The sequence below is a fragment of the Oncorhynchus keta genome, unplaced genomic scaffold (genome assembly GCF_023373465.1).
Source record: "Oncorhynchus keta strain PuntledgeMale-10-30-2019 unplaced genomic scaffold, Oket_V2 Un_contig_1679_pilon_pilon, whole genome shotgun sequence".
Classification (NCBI taxonomy): Eukaryota; Metazoa; Chordata; class Actinopteri; order Salmoniformes; family Salmonidae; genus Oncorhynchus; species Oncorhynchus keta.
Window position 1 is genome coordinate 131,302 of NW_026280123.1, and position 15,355 is coordinate 146,656.

Below are 15,355 nucleotides of genomic sequence, written 5' to 3' on the forward strand. Positions count from 1 at the left end.
TGACTGTTATAGAATGTTGTAGTGTCATGTTAATGGGGTGCTAACATGACTGTTATAGAATGTTGTAGTGTCATGTTAATGGGGTGCTAACATGACTGTTATAGAATGTTGTAGTGTCATGTTATTGGGGTTCTAACATGGCTGATATAGAATGTTGTAGTGTCATGTTAATGGGGTGCTAACATGACTGTTATAGAATGTTGTAGTGTCATGTTAATGAGGTTCAAACATGACTGTTATAGAATGTTGTAGTGTCATGTTAATGGGGTGCTAACATGACTGTTATAGAATGTTGTAGTGTCATGTTAATGGGGTTCTAACATGGCTGTTATAGAATGTTGTAGTGTCATGTTAATGGGGTTCTAACATGACTGTTATAGAATGTTGTAGTGTCATGTTAATGAGGTTCAAACATGACTGTTATAGAATGTTGTAGTGTCATGATAATGGGGTTCTAACATGGCTGATATAGAATGTTGTAGTGTCATGATAATGGGGTTCTAACATGGCTGTTATAGAATGTTGTAGTGTCATGTTAATGAGGTTCAAACATGACTGTTATAGAATGTTGTCGTGTCATGTTAATGGGGTTCAAACATGACTGTTATAGAATGTTGTCGTGTCATGTTAATGGAGTTCTAACATGGCTGTTATAGAATGTTGTAGTGTCATGATAATGGGGTTCTAACATGGCTGATATAGAATGTTGTAGTGTCATGATAATGGGGTTCTAACATGACTGTTATAGAATGTTGTAGTGTCATGATAATGGGGTTCTAACATGGCTGATATAGAATGTTGTAGTGTCATGATAATGGGGTTCTAACATGACTGTTATAGAATGTTGTAGTGTCATGTTAATGAGGTTCAAACATGACTGTTATAGAATGTTGTAGTGTCATGTTAATGAGGTTCAAACATGACTGTTATAGAATGTTGTAGTGTCATGTTATTGGGGTTCAAACATGGCTGATATAGAATGTTGTAGTGTCATGTTATTGGGGTTCAAACATGGCTGATATAGAATGTTGTAGTGTCATGTTAATGAGGTTCAAACATGACTGTTATAGAATGTTGTAGTGTCATGTTAATGAGGTTCAAACATGGCTGTTATAGAATGTTGTAGTGTCATGTTAATGAGGTTCAAACATGACTGTTATAGAATGTTGTAGTGTCATGTTATTGGGGTTCTAACATGGCTGATATAGAATGTTGTAGTGTCATGTTATTGGGGTTCTAACATGGCTGATATAGAATGTTGTAGTGTCATGTTATTGGGGTTCTAACATGGCTGATATAGAATGTTGTAGTGTCATGTTAATGGGGTTCTAACATGACTGTTATAGAATGTTGTAGTGTCATGATAATGGGGTTCTAACATGACTGTTATAGAATGTTGTAGTGTCATGTTATTGGGGTTCTAACATGGCTGATATAGAATGTTGTAGTGTCATGTTATTGGGGTTCTAACATGGCTGTTATAGAATGTTGTAGTGTCATGATAATGGGGTTCTAACATGGCTGATATAGAATGTTGTAGTGTCATGATAATGGGGTTCTAACATGGCTGTTATAGAATGTTGTAGTGTCATGTTAATGAGGTTCAAACATGACTGTTATAGAATGTTGTCGTGTCATGTTAATGGGGTTCAAACATGACTGTTATAGAATGTTGTCGTGTCATGTTAATGGAGTTCTAACATGGCTGTTATAGAATGTTGTAGTGTCATGATAATGGGGTTCTAACATGGCTGATATAGAATGTTGTAGTGTCATGATAATGGGGTTCTAACATGACTGTTATAGAATGTTGTAGTGTCATGATAATGGGGTTCTAACATGGCTGATATAGAATGTTGTAGTGTCATGATAATGGGGTTCTAACATGACTGTTATAGAATGTTGTAGTGTCATGTTAATGAGGTTCAAACATGACTGTTATAGAATGTTGTAGTGTCATGTTAATGAGGTTCAAACATGACTGTTATAGAATGTTGTAGTGTCATGTTATTGGGGTTCAAACATGGCTGATATAGAATGTTGTAGTGTCATGTTATTGGGGTTCAAACATGGCTGATATAGAATGTTGTAGTGTCATGTTATTGGGGTTCTAACATGGCTGATATAGAATGTTGTAGTGTCATGTTATTGGGGTTCAAACATGGCTGATATAGAATGTTGTAGTGTCATGTTATTGGGGTTCAAACATGGCTGATATAGAATGTTGTAGTGTCATGTTATTGGGGTTCAAACATGACTGATATAGAATGTTGTAGTGTCATGTTAATGAGGTTCAAACATGACTGTTATAGAATGTTGTAGTGTCATGTTAATGAGGTTCAAACATGACTGTTATAGAATGTTGTAGTGTCATGTTATTGGGGTTCAAACATGGCTGATATAGAATGTTGTAGTGTCATGTTAATGAGGTTCAAACATGACTGTTATAGAATGTTGTAGTGTCATGTTAATGAGGTTCAAACATGACTGTTATAGAATGTTGTAGTGTCATGTTATTGGGGTTCAAACATGGCTGATATAGAATGTTGTAGTGTCATGTTATTGGGGTTCAAACATGGCTGATATAGAATGTTGTAGTGTCATGTTATTGGGGTTCTAACATGGCTGATATAGAATGTTGTAGTGTCATGTTATTGGGGTTCAAACATGGCTGATATAGAATGTTGTAGTGTCATGTTATTGGGGTTCTAACATGGCTGATATAGAATGTTGTAGTGTCATGTTATTGGGGTTCAAACATGGCTGATATAGAATGTTGTAGTGTCATGTTATTGGGGTTCAAACATGGCTGATATAGAATGTTGTAGTGTCATGTTATTGGGGTTCTAACATGGCTGATATAGAATGTTGTAGTGTCATGTTATTGGGGTTCAAACATGGCTGATATAGAATGTTGTAGTGTCATGTTATTGGGGTTCTAACATGACTGTTATAGAATGTTGTAGTGTCATGTTAATGAGGTTCAAACATGACTGTTATAGAATGTTGTAGTGTCATGTTAATGAGGTTCAAACATGGCTGTTATAGAATGTTGTAGTGTCATGTTAATGAGGTTCAAACATGACTGTTATAGAATGTTGTAGTGTCATGTTATTGGGGTTCTAACATGGCTGATATAGAATGTTGTAGTGTCATGTTATTGGGGTTCTAACATGGCTGATATAGAATGTTGTAGTGTCATGTTATTGGGGTTCTAACATGGCTGATATAGAATGTTGTAGTGTCATGTTAATGGGGTTCTAACATGACTGTTATAGAATGTTGTAGTGTCATGATAATGGGGTTCTAACATGACTGTTATAGAATGTTGTAGTGTCATGTTATTGGGGTTCTAACATGGCTGATATAGAATGTTGTAGTGTCATGTTATTGGGGTTCAAACATGGCTGATATAGAATGTTGTAGTGTCATGTTAATGGGGTTCTAACATGGCTGTTATAGAATGTTGTAGTGTCATGTTATTGGGGTTCTAACATGGCTGATATAGAATGTTGTAGTGTCATGTTAATGGGGTTCAAACATGGCTGATATAGAATGTTGTAGTGTCATGTTATTGGGGTTCTAACATGGCTGATATAGAATGTTGTAGTGTCATGTTAATGGGGTTCAAACATGGCTGATATAGAATGTTGTAGTGTCATGTTATTGGGGTTCTAACATGGCTGATATATAGAATGTTGTAGTGTCATGTTAATGGGGTTCTAACATGGCTGTTATAGAATGTTGTAGTGTCATGTTATTGGGGTTCTAACATGGCTGATATAGAATGTTGTAGTGTCATGTTAATGGGGTTCAAACATGGCTGATATAGAATGTTGTAGTGTCATGTTATTGGGGTTCTAACATGGCTGATATAGAATGTTGTAGTGTCATGTTAATGGGGTTCTAACATGGCTGTTATAGAATGTTGTAGTGTCATGTTATTGGGGTTCTAACATGGCTGATATAGAATGTTGTAGTGTCATGTTAATGGGGTTCAAACATGGCTGATATAGAATGTTGTAGTGTCATGTTATTGGGGTTCAAACATGGCTGATATAGAATGTTGTAGTGTCATGTTATTGGGGTTCAAACATGGCTGATATAGAATGTTGTAGTGTCATGTTATTGGGGTTCTAACATGGCTGATATAGAATGTTGTAGTGTCATGTTAATGGGGTTCTAACATGGCTGATATAGAATGTTGTAGTGTCATGTTAATGGGGTTCAAACATGGCTGATATAGAATGTTGTAGTGTCATGTTAATGGGGTGCTAACATGACTGTTATAGAATGTTGTAGTGTCATGTTAATGGGGTTCTAACATGGCTGATATAGAATGTTGTAGTGTCATGTTAATGGGGTGCTAACATGACTGTTATAGAATGTTGTAGTGTCATGTTAATGAGGTTCAAACATGACTGTTATAGAATGTTGTAGTGTCATGTTAATGGGGTTCTAACATGGCTGATATAGAATGTTGTAGTGTCATGTTAATGGGGTTCTAACATGGCTGATATAGAATGTTGTAGTGTCATGTTAATGGGGTTCTAACATGGCTGTTATAGAATGTTGTAGTGTCATGTTATTGGGGTTCTAACATGGCTGATATAGAATGTTGTAGTGTCATGTTAATGGGGTTCAAACATGGCTGATATAGAATGTTGTAGTGTCATGTTATTGGGGTTCTAACATGGCTGATATAGAATGTTGTAGTGTCATGTTAATGGGGTTCAAACATGGCTGATATAGAATGTTGTAGTGTCATGTTATTGGGGTTCTAACATGGCTGATATAGAATGTTGTAGTGTCATGTTAATGGGGTTCTAACATGGCTGTTATAGAATGTTGTAGTGTCATGTTATTGGGGTTCTAACATGGCTGATATAGAATGTTGTAGTGTCATGTTAATGGGGTTCAAACATGGCTGATATAGAATGTTGTAGTGTCATGTTATTGGGGTTCTAACATGGCTGATATAGAATGTTGTAGTGTCATGTTAATGGGGTTCTAACATGGCTGTTATAGAATGTTGTAGTGTCATGTTATTGGGGTTCTAACATGGCTGATATAGAATGTTGTAGTGTCATGTTAATGGGGTTCAAACATGGCTGATATAGAATGTTGTAGTGTCATGTTATTGGGGTTCAAACATGGCTGATATAGAATGTTGTAGTGTCATGTTATTGGGGTTCAAACATGGCTGATATAGAATGTTGTAGTGTCATGTTATTGGGGTTCTAACATGGCTGATATAGAATGTTGTAGTGTCATGTTAATGGGGTTCTAACATGGCTGATATAGAATGTTGTAGTGTCATGTTAATGGGGTTCAAACATGGCTGATATAGAATGTTGTAGTGTCATGTTAATGGGGTGCTAACATGACTGTTATAGAATGTTGTAGTGTCATGTTAATGGGGTTCTAACATGGCTGATATAGAATGTTGTAGTGTCATGTTAATGGGGTGCTAACATGACTGTTATAGAATGTTGTAGTGTCATGTTAATGAGGTTCAAACATGACTGTTATAGAATGTTGTAGTGTCATGTTAATGGGGTTCTAACATGGCTGATATAGAATGTTGTAGTGTCATGTTAATGGGGTTCTAACATGGCATGTTCTCCTTCTGTGGCTCAGTTGGTAGAGCATGGCGCTTGTAACGCCAGGGTAGTGGGTTCAATCCCGGGACCACCCATACGTAGAATGTATGCACACATGACTGTAAGTCGCTTTGGATAAAAGCGTCTGCTAAATGGCATATATTATTATTATTATTATTATATTATGTTGTAGTGTCATGTTAATGGGGTTCTAACATGGCTGATATAGAATGTTGTAGTGTCATGTTAATGGGGTTCTAACATGGCTGATATAGAATGTTGTAGTGTCATGTTAATGGGGTTCTAACATGGCTGTTATAGAATGTTGTAGTGTCATGTTAATGGGGTTCTAACATGGCTGATATAGAATGTTGTAGTGTCATGTTAATGGGGTGCTAACATGACTGTTATAGAATGTTGTAGTGTCATGTTAATGAGGTTCAAACATGACTGTTATAGAATGTTGTAGTGTCATGTTAATGGGGTTCTAACATGGCTGATATAGAATGTTGTAGTGTCATGTTAATGGGGTTCTAACATGGCTGATATAGAATGTTGTAGTGTCATGTTAATGGGGTTCTAACATGGCTGATATAGAATGTTGTAGTGTCATGTTAATGGGGTTCTAACATGGCTGTTATAGAATGTTGTAGTGTCATGTTAATGGGGTTCTAACATGGCTGATATAGAATGTTGTAGTGTCATGTTAATGGGGTTCTAACATGGCTGTTATAGAATGTTGTAGTGTCATGTTAATGGGGTTCTAACATGGCTGATATAGAATGTTGTAGTGTCATGTTAATGGGGTTCTAACATGGCTGTTATAGAATGTTGTAGTGTCATGTTAATGGGGTTCTAACATGGCTGTTATAGAATGTTGTAGTGTCATGTTAATGGGGTTCTAACATGGCTGATATAGAATGTTGTAGTGTCATGTTAATGGGGTTCTAACATGGCTGTTATAGAATGTTGTAGTGTCATGTTAATGGGGTTCTAACATGGCTGATATAGAATGTTGTAGTGTCATGTTAATGGGGTTCTAACATGGCTGTTATAGAATGTTGTAGTGTCATGTTAATGGGGTTCTAACATGGCTGATATAGAATGTTGTAGTGTCATGTTAATGGGGTTCTAACATGGCTGTTATAGAATGTTGTAGTGTCATGTTAATGGGGTTCTAACATGGCTGTTATAGAATGTTGTAGTGTCATGTTAATGGGGTTCTAACATGGCTGTTATAGAATGTTGTAGTGTCATGTTAATGGGGTTCTAACATGGCTGTTATAGAATGTTGTAGTGTCATGTTAATGGGGTTCTAACATGGCTGTTATAGAATGTTGTAGTGTCATGTTAATGAGGTTCTAACATGGCTGTTATAGAATGTTGTAGTGTCATGTTATTGAGGTTCTAACATGGCTGTTATAGAATGTTGTAGTGTCATGTTAATGGGGTTCTAACATGGCTGTTATAGAATGTTGTAGTGTCATGTTAATGAGGTTCTAACATGGCTGTTATAGAATGTTGTAGTGTCATGTTAATGAGGTTCTAACATGGCTGTTATAGAATGTTGTAGTGTCATGTTAATGGGGTTCTAACATGGCTGTTATAGAATGTTGTAGTGTCATGTTAATGAGGTTCAAACATGGCTGTTATAGAATGTTGTAGTGTCATGTTAATGAGGTTCAAACATGGCTGTTATAGAATGTTGTAGTGTCATGTTAATGAGGTTCAAACATGGCTGTTATAGAATGTTGTAGTGTCATGTTAATGAGGTTCAAACATGGCTGTTATAGAATGTTGTAGTGTCATGTTAATGAGGTTCAAACATGGCTGTTATAGAATGTTGTAGTGTCATGTTAATGGGGTTCTAACATGGCTGTTATAGAATGTTGTAGTGTCATGTTATTGGGGTTCTAACATGGCTGTTATAGAATGTTGTAGTGTCATGTTAATGGGGTTCTAACATGGCTGTTATAGAATGTTGTAGTGTCATGTTAATGAGGTTCTAACATGGCTGTTATAGAATGTTGTAGTGTCATGTTAATGGGGTTCTAACATGGCTGTTATAGAATGTTGTAGTGTCATGTTAATGGGGTTCTAACATGGCTGTTATATAATGTTGTAGTATCATGTTAATGAGGTTCTAACATGACTGTTATAGAATGTTGTAGTGTCATGTTAATGGGGTTCTAACATGGCTGCTATATAATGTTGTAGTATCATGTTAATGGGGTTCTAACATGGCTGTTATAGAATGTTGTAGTGTCATGTTAATGAGGTTCTAACATGGCTGTTATAGAATGTTGTAGTGTCATGTTAATGAGGTTCTAACATGGCTGTTATAGAATGTTGTAGTGTCATGTTAATGGGGTTCTAACATGGCTGTTATAGAATGTTGTAGTGTCATGTTAATGGGGTTCTAACATGGCTGTTATAGAATGTTGTAGTGTCATGTTAATGAGGTGCTAACATGACTGTTATAGAATGTTGTAGTGTCATGTTAATGGGGTTCAAACATGGCTGTTATAGAATGTGTAGCTGTGATTTTAATGGGGTTCTAACATGGCTGCTATAGAATGTTGTAGTGTCATGTTAATGGGATTCTAAGTCCATGGCTGTTATAGAATGTTGTAGTGTCATGTTAATGAGGTTACTAAGCTGTTATAGAATTGTTGTAGTGTCATGTTAATGGGGTTCATCAGGACATTGAATAGTCCATGGGGTTTTAAAGACTGCTGTTATAGAATGTTGTAGTGTCATGTTAATGGGGTTTTAATGACATTATGAGGGCATCCTCTGAACCTGCTCTGGATTGAAAGGGCTTCTGTCTGGAGGTCAAGAAAGACCCATCATATCGTCATCCTGCCTCTCTGCACATCCATCCAGGGTGGGCGGATTTCTTTGTCCTTCTAGCCAGCTGTGATTTTGGGCAGCTCCATGGTAAGAATTGGGAACTTTCCTGGTTCAAAAACAATGTCCTATCCCGGAGCTGGGTCCACCCAAATCATCTGGGTTACTGGATCCTGCTTATGAATGTACTACACCAGGATCATCTGGGTTCTGGATCCTAGTCCATGTGGGTTTTAAAGACATCATCTGGGCTGCACCTTTGAATGTTATAAGGAGGAGGACATTGACTCTGATTCCTAGTCCTTTGAGGGTTTTAAAGATGGGATTACTAAGCTCTCTGAATCCTATCCTTACCAGGACATAAAGGATGGGATTCTATCCAAATCATCTGTGTTCCTGGTTTTAATGCATTATGAAGGGCAGCTCCAAACAGTTGAAACTGGATTTCATTAAAGAGCTGATTGACTCTCTGGGTTCCTGGAGACACGTTATAAAGACCCATCATATCTGGTTCCTGATCCTTTCCCTCTCTGAATCGTGGACTGAACACTTCATCTGGGTTCTGGATCCTTTCACAGCACTGGCTATGTGATTATGCAGCTCAATGGGTGTAACTTTTGTTGACAGCATTATTGGGATCCACCCAAATCATCTGGGTTTGGAAACAAAACACCTTTTATAAGGAGGATGGGATCCACCCAAATCATCTGGGTTCCTGGATCCTTTCACAGCATTATAAGGAGGATGGGATCCACCCAAATCATCTGGGTTCCTGGATCCTTTCACAGCGTTATAAGGAGGATGGGATCCACCCAAATCATCTGGGTTCCTGGATCCTTTCACAGCGTTATAAGGAGGATGGGATCCACCCAAATCATCTGGGTTCCTGGATCCTTTCACAGCATTATAAGGAGGATGGGATCCACCCAAATCATCTGGGTTCCTGGATCCTTTCACAGCATTATAAGGCTGTGTTGACACAATGACTTATCAATGACCCAAGTCCAGCTCAGTTAATCCATTGTGACGCTGAGTTGTCATAATGCTTCAGCAAATGTATATTATCCCAGGGGCATTTAAGCATAACACCTTTGATGGTAGAGTCGTTGCAATACATGATTATAACATCTACAGAAAAGACAGAAATGCCAAAGGTGGAGGTGTTGCTGTTTATATTCAGAACCACATTCCTGTAAAGCTTAGAGAGGATCTCATGTTAAATACTGCTGAAGTAATATGGCTACAGGTTCATCTGCCTCACCTAAAGCCCATTCTGGTGGGAAGCTGCTATAGACCACCAAGTGCTGACAGTCAGTATCTGGATAACATGTGTGAAATGCTTGATAATGTATGTGATATCAATAGAGGTATATTTTCTTGGTGATTTACATATTGACTGGCTTTCATCAACCTGCCCACTCAAGAAAAAGCTTCAAACTGTAACCAACCTGATTCACCTGCCTGCAACCTGGTTCAGGTTATCAGTCAACCTACCAGGGTAGTTACAAACAGCACAGGAATGAAATCATCAACATGTATTGGTCACATCTTAATTAATGCTGCAGATATTTGCTTTAAAGCAGTATCCAGATCCATAGGATGTAGTGATCAGTATATAATAGCCTTATCTAGGAAAACCTAAGTTCCAAACGCTGGGCCTAATATATATATATATACCGTCGTGGCCACTGTAGTTTTTAAAAGGTCATACAAGAAGTGTTGTAGTGATTCATATGTTGATGATGTAAATAATATGCGTTGGTCTGTGGTGTGTAATGAGGAGCAACCAGATGTTGCACTTGACATATTTATGAAATGTCTTTTCCCTTATCAACTAATAAGCATGAACCCATTAAGAAAATGACTTGCAAAAACTGTTAAATGTGGATTGATGAGGAAATGAAAAGTTGTACGGTTGAGAGGGATGAGGCAAATACCGATTGGCAAATGCGCTACAAATTGAATAAACATGTGACTAAACTGAATAAAAAAAAGAATAAACTACACAATGAAACAAAGATAAATGACATAAAGAATGATAGTAAAAAGACTTTGGAGAATCTAAAATGTACATTTTGGTAAAAAGGCAAACTCAGCTCCATCATTCATTGAATCAGATGGCTCATTCATCACAAAACCTACTGATATCGCCAACTACTTTAATGCTTTTTTTAATTGGCAAGATGAGCAAACTTAAGCATGACATTCCAGCACCAAACGCTGACTCTACACATCCAATTATATCTGACCAAATTATGAAAGACAAGAATTTTAATTTTGAAATCCGTAAAGTCAGTGTGGAAGAGGTGAACAAAAATTATTGTTGTCTATCAACAATGACAAGCCACCGGGGTCTGACAACTTGGATGGAAAATTACTGAGGATAATAGAGGATGATATTGCCAGTCCTATTTGCCATTTGAACTAGAACGTGTGTGTCCCCAAGCCTTTTATATTTAACCATATTTAACCAGAACAAATTCTTATTTACATTGATGACCTAACCCGGCCAAACCTTAACCCGGACGACGCTGGGCCAATTGTGTACAGCTCTATGGGACTCCCAATCACAGCTGGATGTGATACAGCCTGGAATTGAACCAGGGTCTGTAGTGACACCTCTAGCATTGTGATGCAGTGCCTTAGACCGCTGTGCCAGACGGGAGCCCTGGATGGAAGCTAAAGACATTCCACTACCTAAGAATAGTAAAGCTGGCTCAAATATCTGACCAATCAGCCTGTTACCAACCACATTTACATTTTACATTTAAGTCATTTAGCAGACGCTCTTATCCAGAGCGACTTACAAATTGGTGCATTCACCTTATGACATCCAGTGGAACAGCCACTTTACAATATTGCATCTAAATATTTTAAGGGAGGGGGGTGAGAAGGATTACTTTATCCTATCCTAGGTATTCCTTAAAGAGGTGGGGTTTCAGGTGTCTCCGGAAGGTGGTGATTGACTCCGCTGTCCTGGCGTCGTGAGGGAGTTTGTTCCACCATTGGGGGGCCAGAGCAGCGAACAGTTTTGACTGGGCTGAGCGGGAACTGTACTTCCTCAGTGGTAGGGAGGCGGGCGAGCAGGCCAGAGGTGGATGAACGCAGTGCCCTTGTTTGGGTGTAGGGCCTGATCAGAGCCTGGAGGTACTGAGGTGCCGTTCCCCTCACAGCTCCGTAGGCAAGCACCATGGTCTTGTAGCGACCCTTACTAAACTTCTGGAAAAAATAGTGTTTGAGCACATACACATGCTATTTTATAGTAAACAAATTGACAGCAGACTTAAAGGGAAGGACAAGCAAAGCAAAGCACTTACACAAATGACTGATGATTATTATGAAGAACGCACAACGACTATACCATAGTCACTTTAACTATATATTCATGTACATACTACCTCAATTGGGCCGACCAACCAGTGCTCCCGCACATTGGCTAACCGGGCTATCTGCATTGTGTCCCACCACCCATCTTATATGCATAGTCACTTTAACCATATTTACATGTACATACTACCTCAATCAGCCCGACTGTATATAGCCTCTACTGTATATGGCCTCTACTGTATATAGCCTCTCTACTGTATATAGCCTCGCTACTGTATATAGCCTCTCTACTGTATATAGCCTCTCTACTGTGTATAGCCTCTCTACTGTGTATAGCCGCTCTTCTGTATATAGCCTCTCTACTGTATATAGCCTGTATATAGCCTCTCTACTGTATATAGCCTCTCTACTGTATATAGCCTCTCTACTGTGTATAGCCTGTATATAGCCTCTCTACTGTATATAGCCTCTCTACTGTATATAGCCTCTCTACTGTCTATAGCCTCTCTACTGTATATAGCCTCTCTACTGTATATAGCCTCTCTACTGTATATAGCCCCTCTTCTGTATACAGCCTCTCTACTGTATATAGCCTCTCTACTGTATATAGCCCCTCTACTGTATATAGCATCTCTACTGTATATAGAATCTCTACTGTCTATAGCCTCTCTACTGTATATAGCCTCTCCACTGTATATAGCCTCTCTACTGTATATAGCCTGTCTACTGTCTATAGCCTCTCTACTGTATATAGCCTCTCTACTGTCTATAGCCTGTCTACTGTCTATAGCCTCTCTACTGTCTATAGCCTCTCTACTGTATATAGCCCCTCTACTGTATATAGCCTCTCTACTGTATATCTACTGTAGCCTCTCTTCTGTATATAGCCTCTCTACTGTATATAGCCTCTCTACTGTATATAGCCTATCTACTGTATATAGCCTCTCTTCTGTATATAGCCTCTCTTCTGTATATAGCCTCTCTACTGTATATAACTACTGTATATAGTCTACTGTATATAGCCTGTATATAGCCTCTACTGTATATAGCCCCTCTATATATAGCCTCTACTGCCTCATTACTTTTATAGCCTCTCTACTGTATATAGCCTCTCTACTGTATATAGCCTCTACTGTATATAGCCTCTCTACTGTATATAGCCTCTCTACTGTATATAGCCCCTCTACTGTATATAGCCTCTCTACTGTATATAGCCTGTCTTCTTTACTTAACTATTGTTCACCTAATACATTTTCTGCACTATTGGTTAGAGCCTGTAAGTAAGCATTTCACTGTAAGGTCTACTACACCTGTTGTATTCAGCATTTCATTGTAAGGTCTACTACACCTGTTGTATTCAGCATTTCACTGTAAGGTCTACTACACCTGTTGTATTCAGCATTTCATTGTAAGGTCTACTACACCTGTTGTATTCAGCATTTCACTGTGAGGTCTACAACACCTGTTGTATTCAGCATTTCACTGTAAGGTCTACTACACCTGTTGTATTCAGCATTTCACTGTAAGGTCTACTACACCTGTTGTATTCAGCATTTCACTGTAAGGTCTATTGTATTCAGCATTTCACTGTAAGGTCTACTACACCTGTTGTATTCAGCATTTCACTGTAAGGTCTACTACACCTGTTGTATTCAGCATTTCACTGTGAGGTCTACTACACCTGTTGTATTCAGCATTTCACTGTGAGGTCTACTACACCTGTTGTATTCAGCATTTCACTGCGAGGTCGACTACACCTGTTGTATTCAGCATTTCACTGTAAGGTCTACTACACCTGTTGTATTCAGCATTTCACTGTGAGGTCTACTACACCTGTTGTATTCAGCATTTCACTGTACGGTCTACTACACCTGTTGTATTCAGCATTTCACTGTAAGGTCTATTACACCTGTTGTATTCAGCATTTCACTGTAAGGTCTACTACACCTGTTGTATTCAGCATTTCACTGTGAGGTCTACTACACCTGTTGTATTCAGCATTTCACTGTAAGGTCTACTACACCTGTTGTATTCAGTATTCAGCATTTCACTGTGAGGTCATTTCACTGTAAGGTCTACTACACCTGTTGTATTCAGCATTTCACTGTGAGGTCTACTACACCTGTTGTATTCAGCATTTCACTGTAAGGTCTACTACACCTGTTGTATTCAGCATTTCACTGTAAGGTCTACTACACCTGTTGTATTCAGCATTTCACTGTAAGGTCTACTACACCTGTTGTATTCAGCATTTCACTGTAAGGTCTACTACACCTGTTGTATTCAGCATTTCACTGTGAGGTCTACTACACCTGTTGTATTCAGCATTTCACTGTAAGATCTACTACACCTGTTGTATTCAGCATTTCACTGTAAGGTCTACTACACCTGTTGTATTCAGCATTTCACTGTGAGGTCTACTACACCTGTTGTATTCAGCATTTCACTGTGAGGTCTACAACACCTGTTGTATTCAGCATTTCACTGTGAGGTCTACTACACCTGTTGTATTCAGCATTTCACTGTAAGGTCTACTACACCTGTTGTATTCAGCATTTCACTGTAAGGTCTACTACACCTGTTGTATTCAGCATTTCACTGTGAGGTCTACTACACCTGTTGTATTCAGCATTTCACTGTGAGGTCTACTACATCTGTTGTATTCAGCATTTCACTGTGAGGTCTACTACACCTGTTGTATTCAGCATTTCACTGTGAGGTCTACTACACCTGTTGTATTCAGCATTTCACTGTAAGGTCTACTACACCTGTTGTATTCAGCATTTCACTGTGAGGTCTACTACACCTGTTGTATTCAGCATTTCACTGTAAGGTCTACTACACCTGTTGTATTCAGCGCACGTGACAAATAAACTTTGACCAAAATATAAATGCAACAGTTTCATGGATTTAGTAAAACACCCTGCTGTAGGTAACACACCCTGCTGTAGGTAACACACCCTGCTGTAGGTAACACACACCCTGCTGTAGGTAACACACCCTGCTGTAGGTAACACACCCTGCTGTAGGTAACACACCCTGCTGTAGGTAACACACCCACACATCCTGCTGTAGGTAACACACCCTGCTGTAGGTAACACACCCTGCTGTAGGTAACACACCCTGCTGTAGGTAACACACACCCTGCTGTAGGTAACACACCCTGCTGTAGGTAACACACCCTGCTGTAGGTAACACACCCTGCTGTAGGTAACACACCCACACATCCTGCTGTAGGTAACACACCCTGCTGTAGGTAACACACCCTGCTGTAGGTAACACACACCCTGCTGTAGGTAACACACACCCTGCTGTAGGTAACACACACCCTGCTGTAGGTAACACACACCCTGCTGTAGGTACCACACCCTGCTCTAGGTAACACACACCCTGCTGTAGGTAACACACCCTGCTGTAGGTAACACACAACCTGCTGTAGGTAACACACCCTGCTGTAGGTAACACACACCCTGCTGTAGGTAACACACACCCTACTGTAGGTAACACACCCTGCTGTAGGTAACACACACCCTGCTGTAGGTAACACACACCCTGCTGTAGGTAACACACCCTGC

The 15,355-nt window shown here is 39.0% G+C and overlaps 1 long non-coding RNA gene across 5 annotated transcripts; it reads left to right on the forward strand.

Annotated features, from left to right (window-relative positions):
* Nucleotides 1-6,461: 6,461 nt before the first annotated feature.
* LOC127919504 (uncharacterized) lies at nt 6,462-8,097 on the forward strand. Of its 5 annotated transcripts, none has more exons than XR_008103167.1 (4): nt 6,462-6,961; nt 7,008-7,237; nt 7,606-7,651; nt 7,882-8,097. It is a non-coding gene; the product is annotated as an uncharacterized LOC127919504 (long non-coding RNA). The 5 variants fall into 5 exon arrangements; XR_008103168.1 differs by having other exon boundaries at nt 7,928-8,097; XR_008103165.1 differs by lacking the exon at nt 7,606-7,651.
* Nucleotides 8,098-15,355: the final 7,258 nt, after the last annotated feature.